Genomic DNA, 12,797 nt, shown 5'->3' with positions numbered 1-12,797 from the left:
ATTTTAGCGTAAGCCTATAGTTTTCAAGTGTGATTCCATTCCACATACTTTTGTGCAAATTTATGTAATATTTTATGATACGTTAATATTGAAATCTAACACTATTCATCATTAAATTTTAATATAATATTTATTTCATACTTCATGCATTTTGATATATGATAAAATTAAAAATGACAATTCTCCTAATTATATTTTAATCATATTTATTTGAATATTCTATAGAATTCTTTTTAAAAATAAAATATATTTATGAAGTTTTTTAAATATCATTTAAATTTATTATTGATTTATATTTTACGTATATATAATTATGATTGAAATGATATTAGGGACAACTATAGACTATGTAGTACATTAAAGAATTTATATTAATTGAGTGAATATAATATATATAGTTTTAAAATTAACAATAAAATATTTAAACATGGTAATTTAATATTCTAAAAAATAAAATATATGATAATTTTATTGTACATTAAATTAAATTAAATATTTTCACTAAAATATTTTTATGATAGATCATTGAGAGTGAAGCAAAACATCAATGCAAATCTCACAAAACTACATATGTATTAAAAAAATACTAAAGATAAAAAAAAATAGAAATCTTAAATTGTCAAAATCATTACTGTCTTACAATGAACATATATGTGTAAGGATAATAATTTCAATGAACATAAATGATGAAGCACTTAATATCAGTTAAAACATTGATACAAAATTTACTATAGAAACACTCGTATTTTAGTTGCTTTATTGTCTATTGTGATTTTTAAAAGCATAATAAGTGCACCTATATGGAGGAGCATACGAAATCTAATAAAAGATGGTAGACATGTCAACTCAATAATTTTCCATAGATAATCCCAACTAATTGCAATGAAAGAACCTAAAATTCCACCCACCATAGCTTGAGCATATGTATGCACTCCTTCTAAGATTCGTGTCCATGCCTAAAGTCACACCAACGAAATATATTAGTAGATATTTTACACTTAAATTTTTTATTTCTAATCTATCTTATAAATATATTAATATGTTAGTTTATTTGTAAATGTCATAATATTTTTATTATTTTACAAAATTAAATATTTTAAAAATAGTTAGCTATAAAAGTTTCCTTGTAATAAAAAAAAAAAGATAATTCGATTATTTGTTATAGCTATTGTGTCTAAAATTTATTTAGCTACTAGAATGATTTATAATTTATATTATTAGATAAATTTTAATAAATAAATAATTATTTTAATATAATTTAAATATTCATTAAAAGATATGATTAAACTCATCATTTCAAAATATGACATCATTGGCATCTTCTCTTGAAAGGGTAAAGTCTAACTTGAAGGTATTTGTCCCTAACCTGGGAATCAGTGTTTCCATGTTACTAGATTGTGAAGAGCATGAAAGGATTCAACAAGCTAGTGGTTACTGTTGACACAAAAGTCTACACACTTTCTTGAGGTTTGACCCTCAAGCGACCTTGTGTAACATTGAAACAACTCCAAGTGTGGGACTTGCGCTCTGAGGCTAAATCTTTGGAGAAGACCGACTTCCTCACAATCTGGGTGCACCTAACGAGGACTTATAAGGAAAAGGGAGAAGGAAACAAACATTTACAATTCTAAAGGGAAAGGGGGCGATGCACCAAGATAGAAATAATGGTTACAACTCTACCTATAACTGCACAAAACATGAATAAATCACCTAAATGCACAAATCTTGACCCAAATCTACTCTTTTGGAATCCACATGAAGGTAAAACTAATGAAATGTTGCAAGGAAACAATTCACAAGACAACATTCAATAGAAAATTACACATGACACACAAACATGAAAGAGTAAACAAGAAGTAATCCATATAAGGCATAAAATGCATAAAATCCATATAAGTTTTCTATTCATGAAAGGAAAAAATTGCAGAGCATAATGCTACTGCAAAATACAAATGGAGAAGAACTTGGAAAAAATATTTACAACTTGCTTTTATAGATCAGGCATAACTCAAATCTAACTTGAAGTTTAAACCCCAACCAAGGTGGAGTCAAGTTGCAAACAGTAGCAACAAATGAATATCAGAACTGATCTTGAAATACAATCTACTGTAGAAGTGATAGGAAGGGCGAAACAAATGCACCCAGCCATAAGAAATCAAATCCATGAGATTTGATCATTATAATCAATAAAGAGGCATGGAGATGCAAATATGTCATGCAAACAAGGCCAAAGAATATCATTCAACATTAAAGAGTAGTCCTTGTAACATGTTATGGCCGCAACAAATAAATTCGCACCATTGTCAAAAGAAATGCGGGATGAGATAACACGCAAGGTAACCTGCCATGAAAATTTTAGAGTTGACCTGTGTGGAATAAATCTGATTTTCCCCCAAAAGGATGGGTTGTCAATGGAGATCTTCATTTTGGAACGAATAGCTCAGATGCTACAAAAATCTCCTCAACAAGAGATTAAAACCCAACTATAGATCAAGATCTCCACATAACCATGGACGACTGAGATGCATCCATAAATATCCAGAGATGCTTCAAAATCTAATGGCCATCATATCTTCACAAGGGGCCCCAACAATGATGTGAAAATACAACCACTATCTGATTCAAAGTAGCCCAACACAAGAAGGATCTGCCATGTCGCATGAAACTATTAGTTGACAAATTTCTCAAATGTTCTGTTGAAGAGACAAAAACAATTTCGTGATTCTAGAAAGAAAAGCAAAGTCATTCTCTGAAATGGAAAAAATGGTTGACATGCAATGTTAACCCGTGACTCAGCACATGAAGGAAATTAACCAATTTGGTCAATGAACAAACTGAACTAGCTCGACACATGAAGGAACCAAACCAACTTGGCTTATGAAGAGACCGAGTTAACATGAGATGTTAACCTGACCAAAAAGCATTTTAACCCACATCAAAGAGTCCAACCCACTAAAGATCTCTCAGATCAGTTATCAATGATGGGCTGAATGGGGGGAAAAATTGGCCAACAGTTACCGCTCGACTTCTCCCGAGCTAAGGGAACTGTTGAGTGGCTCCAAGTAGGATTTTGATATTTGGTACAAATGAGACAACCTAGTTCATGGGATCTATCAAACCTTCTGGGTTGGTTGTAAATCTTCTATTATAAGAATGATCACTGATGATCTCCAATTTGTAAGTTTGGTTGCTTCGGTTATGGGGGTAGACTTAGTCTTGGTCAGTTGATCTTTGTATGTTGGGTAGGCTGTTAGATTTATGTTGGGATGAAGCTTTCTCCCAAAATTTTGTAATCTTTTTTGGAAATTAATATAATACTTATTTGTTACAAATACAAAAGAAAATGTAATATTCCCCTTATACAAGTGATTTGTATTTAGAATAATTGATATAAACTACACAATTATAAATAAAAGTGGAGATACTACAAATTCCATCTAAAATATAATATTAAAAGACAATACAAGTCAATAAATAATATTATCATTATAGGAAAAATTCCTTTAAGACATTTTCTAAGTAGTAGGAGAGGATGGATTTTTGTGAATTCCAAGTAGTAGTTAACATATACATATTTATTATGCGATAATTTGTTCTCTATCAAATTGAGAACCATGTATATCTATATCAACGTTCCTAAAGAGAGACTTCTACTAGAAGGTGTTGTTGGAATACTAATAACTATATATGGTATACTATTCCAATGATCTAAAAAAATCTCAAATTGAGTAATCTTATGTGTAATTCTATTTTCTTGCAACTAAATATGCAATAGAAATCAAAAGGAATCATAGAATAGATAATATATATATTCAAAAATAACTAAAGAATGAAGAAGAGCTTTTGTTCTATCCAAATGATAAAAAAAATTCCACCCTAGAAGTATGTCAAATCTAAATGAACTTAGTAGAAGTTTCATGTCAATCTCCCAAAAAATCAAATGTCATGAAAAAGGTTCAACCTAAAAGTCCTGTAGAAATCATAGAGTATAATTCCAAGTAGCCTAAGCTTTGGGGGAAAGAGCTAGAAAACGTACATGAGATATTTATATTTTCCATGAAATGAAAAAGAGGACCAAGAACACCCAATTAGGTTAACCTACTACCAATAGGGAGAACTTGGTTAAAAAGACACCAAATAAATTGGACAATATTTTACTAGAGAATAAAAAAGTTTCAACCAAATAGTCTAAAACTTGGGTTGTCAACTACCCAAAGAAGATAAAATTTATGTGTGATTAATCTTTGAAATCATGTACAACTATAAAGGAAGCATAGAATATTCCTTCACAGTTTGCAATTGTGAAACACCAAGCCTAGCACATTCCTTCATGGTTTATAATTTTGTTAAATTTGGTGAAACACCTCTCCTCCTCCTCCTCCCCCTCTCCCTCCTTCTCCTCCTCTTTCTCCCCCACCTTCCCCTCTCCCTTCCCCTCTCCCTCTCCCTCCCCTCTCCCTCTTCTTTATAGTAAGGATAATTTTTAGATTAATTGCCTAATTATAATTAGGTCCTTTATTACTTCATTGCAATTATGCAAAACTCATGAGTTCTTTTATATTATTTGAATGAGTTTTTTGTATGGAAAAGTATATCAAGTCATATGGTTTGGTGATGTAGGAGTCCTAGGTGTAAAAGAAATCTTGAATCATCCCAAAAAAGTTTGATTTGTCTTTCCATAAGGGTTATTTCAATGCATACTTACTATTTTTGGTTGCTTACTTTTTTTAATAAATTGGTCATTTGAGCTTAGAATATTCTAATTTCATATGTAGAGATTCATTTTAGATATATCAGTCTGCTAGTAAAGTTCCATTGCAATATCAAGTCTATTTGTGAAGTTATTGAAAACTTTCAACATTGGCAATGGGGTATACAATATTTGAACTCTGTTTTGAAGGCTATAGGGGTCAAATATTGGCTGGCTGGAGCTTGCACAAGTTAGGAATTGTAGATCAAGTTGTGGCATTTTCAAAATGGGTTCATAATAGTCAATCAAAGAAACTGATGATGAGTTATGGTCTTTGGAATTCACACCACCTAAAATGGGCAAAACTGATATTTCTTCAAAATTTATTTTGAGTTCCAAAAGTTGTTGGGGTTTACTCTAATGTAATAAAATATGAAAATTAATAATAATTTAGGGTTAGTTAGCCTCAAAGGTCCAGGGTTAAATTTCTACAACCTTATTGGGAGGCAAAAAATTGCCTACGTAAATTGGTCATTTGAGCTCAAAACATTCTAATTCTATCCCTGGAGATTCATTTTAGATATTCTAGTCTGCTAGTAAAGTTCCATTGCAATATCAAGTCTATTTGTGAAGTTATTGAAAACTTTCAACATTGGCAATGGGGTATACAAACTTTGAACTCTGTTTTGAAGGCTATAGGGGTCAAATATTGGCTGACTGGAGCTTGCACAAGTTAGGCATTATAGATCAAGTTGTGGCATTTTCAAAATGGGTTCATAATAGTCAATCAAAGAAATTGACAATGAGTTATGGTCTTTGGAATTCACACCACCTAAAATGGGCAAAAGTGATATTTCTTCAAAATTTATTTTGAGTTCCAAAAGTTGTTGAGGTATACTCTAATGTAATAAAATATGAAAATTAATAATAATTTAGGGTTAGTTAGCCTCAAAGGTCCAGGGTTAAATTTCTACAACCTTAGTGGGAGGCAAAAAATTGCCTACATAAATTGGTCATTTGAGCTCAAAACATTCTAATTCTATCCCTGGAGATTCATTTTAGATATTCTAGTCTTCTAGTAAAGTTCCATTGCAATATCAAGTCTATTTGTGAAGTTATTGAATTTTTTTGGCATTGGCAACAAGGTATACAAACTTTGAACTCTATTTTGAAGGCTATAGGGGTCAAATCTTGGTTGACTGAAGCTTGCACAAGTTAGCATTTTAGATTAAGTTGTGGCATTTTCAAAATGGGGTCATAATAGTTAATTAGAGAAACTGATGATGAGTTAAGGTCTTTGGAATTCACACCACCTGAAATGAGTAGAAGTGAAATTACTTCAAAATTTATTTTGAGTTCCAAAAATTGTTGGGGTCTACTCTAATGTAATAAAATATGAAAATTAATAATAATAATTTAATGTTACTCAGCCTCAAAGGTCTAGGGTTAAATTTCTACAACCTTCTTGGGCGGTGGAAAATTGCTTATATAAAGAAGACATGTAGGGTTTTCTAGGACATGGTTGGGATGGTGGTGGTGGCTTTGGCTTAAAAAATATTGTAAGGAAAATACCCATGTGGCTTTGCATGTTTTATTTCTGAAATTTTTAGTTCCATACTTTTAGAGATAATAAGAAGCCAACTTTTTGTTCTCACAACTTGTTATTTCTCTATTTTTGTTATGTGTTTGTCTTATTAAGGGGGGTATCCTTCATTGTTAACTCACTTTTCATGCTCTACCTTAATCCTCTTCTATGGTTTTCATCAAGGTTTTTATCATTATGCTTTTACAAAAATTCACAGTATTCATTATACTTTATCTAATTAAAAAATAGGTTAATCTCAATATAAAACTTCTATTTGGCTCAATGTCTCTCAAGGTAGCACAATATCAATTATAAGTTTTTCTCTCCACATGTGATAGGTGATCAAATGAAACCAATGTTGGTATTGTGGAACATTGGGGGAGGGAGGAAGGGGGCAGGGTGGCCATGCCTTCAACCTTAAACCTAGAGCTCATTGCTAAAATACAATAAGGGCTACAACCCTAAGGAAGGCTTACCGCCTTTACAAAATATGGACTACAATCCACTGATAGAATCAATTGATGAACTATATCATCATATGCCAATACATTTTTGATCAAGCTCAAAATATTGAATCAATGCATTTTATACTATCCTTATGCTCTTTGTAAATCTACACATCATAACAACCACAGATACATCTTGAAATGAATCAAATACATCGAGCTTATATTTTCTTCAACAATTATATCATCAACTAGGTTGACTTCAAGAAAATGTACAAAAAATATTGTAACATGTAGTAAGTTGGCCAAATCCTCATGCAAAATATAATGTGGATCTAGAATAGTTGCATCAAGTCATTCTTAAATATCAGATCTCAACCTCAGACTAAAAAATAAATAAAATTGATCTGAATGGATCGCATAAGGATCTACTATATCTTATCAATGTTCTTCATTGTTAACCCAAAATCTGATATAATGAATCTCATAACTTGATCAAATGATAACATAAATTGATGTGAAGCTAGGATATGGTAGAGTATACTTCATTATGCTTTGCCTAGTTTGCACCTAAAAATAAAAAACTAGGTAATCGTTCCAAACCTTTTCTTGAAACCTATCAACTGTCATGTTTCTTCTATATTTAGCTAAATTTTCCTTCAATCCTTTGGTATGATAAAAATGTGATATGGAAATTTTTTGAATACATTATGTTTCCATCAATGACAACATCTCAATCATCAAAATTAGTCTCTTACCAACATCTCCCCATATGGCATTGATGGTAACACTTAGTAAAAAATTATTTAAGTATAAAAATCATAAAAAGTAAATGTGAAAAATACAAGTTGCTCAAGACTCAAAATCTTATATGTCCCCCTTTAGTTGATTATCCATTTTTCACTACACATCTCTCTCCCTTTGACATCAATGGCAAAGGTAGGGGGTCTACAACCAAAACTTTTTACCCAAAATTCCTATACAAGCCAAATCTATACAAGTAGATTTTCATACTTACCAAAACCTCATGATGTATGAAAATGTGTCATTTAGGAAACTCAAGTCCTTATCCCAAGTTTTTTTGAGACTCCACAATCTGATTTTTTCCACATAATGCATAAACAATCATTTTCACCAATTTAAGATCTATTGCATCTCATAAACCACATGATGCTTATGCCTCCTTTAATGAACTATATAAGGTTCCTAACTTAGGAGGAATTAAGATTCTAAGCTCATTGAATCCTCCAATGACTCTATCTTTCTCAATAATCAAACTATTTATCTTATCTATCAATGAGATAACATGTCCTTCATGATTCAATACTAAAGTTTTTATGAGACCAAAGGATGTAGAAAATTCCAATAGCTTATTTTCACTTCCCTTAATTAACTTCTCTAGTTTCTCAACATCCTAAAACACAAGCTTTATATACCTTTCCTCCTTTAGATAAAGCATCTCTAATACTTTTCAGTCCAACTCCTAAGAGAATTCTATCATTGGAAATAAAAGCATTCAACTCACTGAATCTTCCATCATCAAACTCATCTTTCACCTTAATCATTGTAGATTTTTATAAAGAATCAAAACATGTACTGCCTAAGCTAATGAAACCCTTCAAATGACCAAATGGAGTGTCATTTGTGTATCTCACATAAGTAGACATTATCTTCTCTAATACATTAGATGCAAGCTTCAACACCTCATTGTCTTCAATGTGTGCCTTCAATCTTTCTTCTCTAGCCTTCATTGGTTCAACCAAATCAAGCTTCATTTTTTGAACTAGAGAAAGGGCATAAAGATTAGTAGGACCTTTTACAAGTTTCAATTTATCCAATTCAATTTTTTTTTTTGGCTAGGAACTCCTTCTCTATCCCTGCAATGTCTTTTTTCTTTACCTTCAACTTAGTCAGCTGCTCCTCAATCACCTTTTGAATTTCAATCTTCATTTCAACTAACTAGAGCGCAACAATATCCTTCTTACCTTCATCTCTTTCTTTTTCACTTTCACTGTCATCCCTCTTCCGTTCAACACCACAAATTGGATCAATAGATAATCTAATCGAACCAAAATACTACAGAGAGAGAGAGAGAGAGAGAGAGAGAGAGATAGAGAGAGAGAGAGAGAGAGAGAGAGAGAGAGAGAGAGAGAGAGAGAGAGAGAGAGAGAGAGAGAGAGAGAGAGAGAGAGAGAGAGAGAGAGAGACATGCACACATACAAACACACACACACACAAGGAACATCATGTGTTGTTGCCTAATATTTCCTTGTTCTTTTGCTCTTCACTCTTCTTGAATCTACATTGGATGGTTTTTTTTATTTTTGCTACTTCTTTGGGCATACAATTTTAGGTGCATTTTATGGCTTTGGTGAACTTTTTAGAGATGGAATTGATATTTTTTTATTACCATGTCCTTGATGAGGATGTAGTAGTAGTGGTGATAGGAGTAGTTACCTCAATATCAATAGACACTTCATCCTTCTTTTTCTCTCCTTTCATCTACTTCTTTCTTGTCTCTCTCAACTTCCACACTAGAATACAAACAATTTCTTCCATGACCTCCACTTCTCTTCTAACACTTATATCTTTGTTAGACATATTTACCTATAAGTGCACCTTTAGTTCCTTCTCATTAGAATCAATAGGTTGTTACAAGCTAGGATTGGCATTGCACCAAAAGATTGACTTGCCAATGCTCGATACAACCACTAGACTTATAGAAAACAAGAGGTGATTAAGCCATGGCACAAAGCTCGAAGGGAAACATTGGTGATTAGTCCAAACCCCCCCCCCCCCCCCCCCCCCCTCAACATTACATGAGGAGATTCAAACCTATGACCAAGCTTTGATACCACTTGTTACAAGCTAGGGTTATTGTTGCACCAAAAGATCGACATGTCAATGCCCAATACAACCACTAGACTTATAGAACATAGGAGGCAATCAAGCCTATTGGAAATTTAATGCAAACTAAGTGACTAAGGTGGGGGGGGGGGGGGGGGTGAATCAAGAAACACTTAAAATTCTTTCTCTTAATTCACTTTATTAAGTTGTCTAATCTACTTGCATGCAAGAAACATAAAGTAGTAAAGAAACAACACCATAAAAAAATATTTCATAACCCATAAACCCTCCAAGTAGAAGGTAAAATTGGGGTGGGGATGACACCCACAATGCTTCACTACTACAGTAATAGATTTGGCCTATTAAGCCTTACAATTGATCACTTATGGTGATCTTACTTTGTTAGGATAAATAAGGACTGTTAGGTCCACCTTGTGAAAGTATTTATACAATACAATTAAGTATGCACTCTATTAGGAGTTTATGCAAAGGATTGTTAGGTCCACCCTAGTAAAAGATTTGAGAATGATGCACCTATTAGGATGAATTAGTGGATTGATCTAAAATGAAAATTTTATTGTTAATGAAGATCCTTTTAAGTAAAACTAATTTCTTGACTATTATAGATGAGTCTCTTCCTTTCCTTGTGATGTCTATAGCCTTCTAGACAATTTGCTCTTCCATATTCCCTTGTACGATGTTCTTCGACACATTCTTACATTTTTGGATAACCAAAACATCTTATACTCATATCCATTAAAATAGTTATTACATAGGTCAGCTACAATATGATTATTTCCAAAAATAATTACCAAGTTGGCTCAATGCTGGAGCTCAGATCCGGTGACTTACTCGGACGATGTTGAAGATAATCAAGCACCACTATCACCTTGGCTAACTCTGGCACTGGTTGATATTGGATGCTTAGTTCATACTGATCACTCAGTAGACACTTTTGACTCAGTTTTCACTACTCTACCATCTTGCTTACTATTCTAGAAAACTCTTTTGACTCAGTTCTCACTGGAGCTTAGTAGACACTATCAACTCAGTTGACATTATAGATCAGTGTGAACTATCAACTCAGTTGGCACTACAACTTGTTTGACATTAATTGCAAGGCTAACATTATTTTCTTAGTTCCTTTATGAGCTCGGTTAACACTATAAGCTGGATACTTGGTTACAACTGCCTTTCCATTAAGACTAAGTGTTTTGACACTAATTAACAATATATCTTGTAAAGAGATTAACAAAGCCATTTTACGAATCTCAAAGGGAAACATTAGTGGTTAGTCCAACAATGACTTGTTAGAGTGGCATCATCGTTGTACCAAAAGACTGATCTATCAATGCCCAATACAACCACTCAACTTATAGTACATAGGAGGAAAGTAAGCCCTTGTCATGAATCTTGAGGGGAGTGCTGAACAAATTTCTAACAATCTCCTCCTCAGTGTGACCCAAGGGTCTAAGGATTCCAACCTCTGACCAAGCTTAGATACCACTTGTTAGAGTGTGGTCATCGTTGCACCAAAAGACCGATCTATTAATGCCTATTACAAAAACTCAACTTATAGTACACAGGAGGTGGTAAAGCCCTTCTCATGAATCTCGAGGGGAGTGCTGAATTTTTTTCTAACATAGGTATCTTTAATAAAACGTAAGCATAGGCATCAATAATGATATTGTTTGTACCCAATATTTCATAAGCATTACCTAATAAATTCTTGGTTTAATTATCTCTATTAAGAAACAATTATCTCAACCATAAAACAAATAGTGCCCTCATACTTCTCCACAAAATATTTAGGAATTATTCTCTATGCTGAATTGTCTCTTGGAAACCCTTAAAGAAACCTCTTAAAGTACTCCTTGATTTACTATCCACCATATACATAGATTATCTAATGCAATCTCTAATAGGTCTATCATTTGACCATTGAATCCTTCCTACAATAGGAAATTTATTCATGAAATAAAAGAAAAGACATAGAACTAAAGAACCTTATCTCAATATTTTCTTATGTCCTTTATCTTTGATGGATTCTCTAACAACTAAACTCTAAGGAGCTCACACCAATCATAATCACCACCTTCCTTGACCATCCTATAAAATGAATGAATAATAGTGCTAGAAACTTAATTTTCTCTTATAGAATGATAGATCTTCTAGCCCAATACCAAATTACGAACCTCACATCAAGTTGTATAATGCCTTTTATCATCATTACTCTCTTATCTCACTTAGAACCAACATGTTCATTAGCCAAGTTGTGATTAGTTGACTTGAGTGTAGGGACTTCACTAGACACATTATAAATTATGATTATCTTAAGAACCTCCTTTGTAATCTTGTAGGGTTTGTCAAGCCACATAAACTCAACATGAATTTGGCTAAGCATATATCTTATCCAAGCATTCTTGTCATCAAAGATAGGGAATCTCACGACATGAGATAGTTTATTTTCCTTTAAGACCTTGTACTCATAATTGTCTTTATTTCATCCTTATCATCTAGGGTGCTACCCAAATTTCTAATCTCATCAACAATGTCATCAATTTTATGAAAGTAGCTTGCTATATCTTTGCCTTCCATCCTTAAGTTCTCATATCTACCTTTAGCAGTCTACATCTTAGTTATATAACCCTATAATTTCCTTCATAAATGTTTTTCAATCTTTCTCAAATTTCACAAGAATTTCTAATGCAATAACCTTCACCAATTTAATTCTAGATAATGCACTAAAGTAACATATCTTTCTCTTTTGTTTTATTCATAAGCCCCAAATCTCATTTGAAGTAGTAGGTCTATTTTTTGACATTTTATATTTATCGTCCACAATTTTCTAGGTCTTTAACTCAAAGAAATTAAATATCCTCTTGGCTTTGATTTCTGAAAATCATAGTCAGATCCATCAAAGGCAAACATAGTAGCTTTGTGTGCCATTAAATCTCTCCAAGTGGTTAGGCTCACTATGTAGGAACCAAAGCTATTATAGAAATTGTTTAATGTCTCAAAAAACTAATGTGGGTAGGGGAGTGAATCAATCATAGACTAAACTTCTATCAAACTCACAAATCCAAATCCAACAAATTAATTATGTATCGATTTAACCAAATCAGATTTAAACATGAATAAATATGCACATGCATTAGAAAAAGTGAACATTATATTTTTATGTGAAAAAATCAAGATGGGAAACCATAGAGAAGTTGATTCTCATTAA

The 12,797-nt window shown here is 32.5% G+C and overlaps 1 pseudogene; it reads right to left on the bottom strand.

Moving 5' to 3' along the window:
- Positions 1 to 728: 728 nt before the first annotated feature.
- LOC149559727 (uncharacterized) overlaps positions 729 to 12,797 on the bottom strand; it is a 70,554-nt pseudogene continuing 58,485 nt past the window's right edge.

Source organism: Cupressus sempervirens, chromosome 4 (genome assembly GCF_028749045.1).
Source record: "Cupressus sempervirens isolate cs-2001-9-10 chromosome 4, ASM2874904v1, whole genome shotgun sequence".
NCBI lineage: Eukaryota > Viridiplantae > Streptophyta > Pinopsida > Cupressales > Cupressaceae > Cupressus > Cupressus sempervirens.
Note: the sequence above shows the minus strand (reverse complement) of the source record. Positions and strands in the feature narration are given on the sequence as shown.